Genomic DNA, 2,500 nt, shown 5'->3' with positions numbered 1-2,500 from the left:
CCACTGCCCTACTACCTTCAAAAAACATTACCTTTCACACCTTGTGACAGTGTAATGTACTGTCCACTTTGTTGATACCGATTGACTCTTGGTGTGTACGGTTGCCCAGGTCCCCCCCACTCCCCTACCTCATCATATTATATTGCACCCCTGTTTTTTATGTGTGTGAATTGAAGTATTATTTTATAATATTTCATTCATTTGTAATGCATATTACTTATGTTTGCTTCTTCGGTTCTTTCATTTATTTCTATTAAATGCAGTTATATTCATGCAGTAGCTGCCAGTTGCTCCATTGTCAATTCGATGTATTGATGTATGTGTACCGATATGCGCATAGTCCTTATATACATAAGAACTGGCGCGCTTTTTTTCATCCAGTCCCAATGTGTATCTGATTCTGTTTCTACCTTTCGCTGTTCACTAAAAACTCGTTGTTGTTGGGGTTTTTTTTTAAACTTATCTATAACCACTCTCAGCTTCCTTCTTCTCCAGCGCCATCCATGTCAGCTCACTTGAGAGAGAGAAAGAAACACACTGACGGACAGAGAAAACCGCAGTTTATTTTCAAAGTTTGCTACTATGAAATCTGATCATCTCTCTCTCTCTCTCTCTCTCTCTCTCTCTCTCTCTCCCTCCCTTTCCCTATCTCTCCCTCTCTCTCCCTCTCTATCTCTCTCAGTTTCTAACTGACGAACAAGCGCAGTCGTTCTGAAAGTTAGAGTCTAATGCACGTTGAAACTTTTAGCAGTGGAGTGTAAGGAAACAGTCGGCAAGTGTGAACATTCCACCGCTACAGCGGCACTGCCTGTACACGGAATGAGCACGTGCTCTTCTCCCTGTGCAGTCAGGGGAGGAAAGAAAGCATGTGAAAACATCCAGAGACCTTTTTCTTTTTTCTTGTTACTGCAGCTCATAGAAGAAAGAGAAACACCCGTAGGTGCTGGGGAGAACCCAGAGAAGCACTGTCGCCACCCGCCCTTGGAAAAATCCTGCACCACCCTTGGAGGCCTGCTCTGTGTTCACGAAGGGTGCAGGCACGCACAGGACACTCCATTAAATATTCAAGGGATATAACTGCTCCCGAACAGAGGCAAAAGAGACCACAGGATGCAACTCGCGACAGCCTTAAAAGAAGTATCCCCATGGGTGTACCAGCCAGTATATCATGACTGCAGTCCACCGGCAAAAGACACCACCCTCCAGCTGCTGAGCACACCCCACAGACCAAACCGGCCCTGCCCACAGACAGATGAAGACAGTGCCACTCCAGACGCAGCCATACGGTCTTATGTGCCCTCAAGAGAGAATCCCAAGTTGTAGTCTTTCCAACTGACAACAGGACTTTCCCTGTGGTCGGCGGGTCTTTCCTCACCGTCACTGGACCTTTCTCCAGGGTCAGCCTAGTCCTTGCTTTCCTAGTTCCGTGCTGGAATATCCAGAACGTCCTCGTGGGTGAAGTGTGTGCAACAAGCTGAAAGTGGGTATCTTCAAAAACAAATAAACGAAGCCAGGAAAAGAAAAGAAGAAAAAAATCCGTGTCCTTCGCCTTGCTTCGTGGGTCGAAATAATTACCCATTTTCTCCACAGAATGTTTTGCAAAGACGAATCACCCAACCAGTAATATTTCCTCTGTGGAAAAGCGGGGTTCTGTTTGACCCACAACACACACGAAAGAGATACCCGCGACTGCGGCATTGCCACACATGTTCAAAATGCGTCTTTTTCGGCCCGCAAGGCACGAAGAGGGATGGGAAATGCGAGGCATCTGAAGCACAGGTTGTGGACATCGTTGTGAAAGGCTTCGTGTACACATCACTCTTTTTCACTCTCTCTCTCTCTCTCTGTATCTCAGTGATCGTGTGTAACCACCACCACGACAAACCGGACTAGCAACTCCACGAATCAGAGTTCACAATGAAAACCCGTGGATGTCGCTTCTCAAGTTCAGTCCAACAAAAACTGTCCCAAGGTTACACATCCAGAACAGTTCTCTTCTTTTCAGCTCCTCCACTTTGTTGACCTGCTCCAACGCTGTCACCTGTAAAAGGCTGAGGTTATCGTCAGATGGGTGAAATACACACACACACACACACACACACACACACACACACACACACACACACACACACCTATCAGAGTGGATTTCTTCGACATAATTTTGCCAGAGGACAACTCTTTTGTTGCCATTGGTTCTTTTTTTCAGTGCGCAAAGTACGTTTTGCACACGGGATCTCGGTTTATCGTCTCATCCGAATGACTAGACTCTCAGTTTGATTTTTTTTTTTTTTTTTTTTACAGACAAACGTGGGAGAAAGATTGAGAGCGAGAATCGAACCCAAACCCTCACGGACCCTTACGGATTCTGTATTGGCAGACTGGCGTCTTAATTAACCACTGCGCCACCTTCCTCCTCCAGATACATTGAAGCTGCTAGAAACAGCACCAGGAACCACCAGTGGTCAATCAGTCAGTGCCCACACAGCAAGGGCTGAACAAT

This window comes from Babylonia areolata, chromosome 19 (genome assembly GCF_041734735.1).
Source record: "Babylonia areolata isolate BAREFJ2019XMU chromosome 19, ASM4173473v1, whole genome shotgun sequence".
Classification (NCBI taxonomy): Eukaryota; Metazoa; Mollusca; class Gastropoda; order Neogastropoda; family Buccinidae; genus Babylonia; species Babylonia areolata.
The sequence above is the reverse complement of the archived record's forward strand: the minus strand, read 5'-3'. Positions refer to the sequence as shown.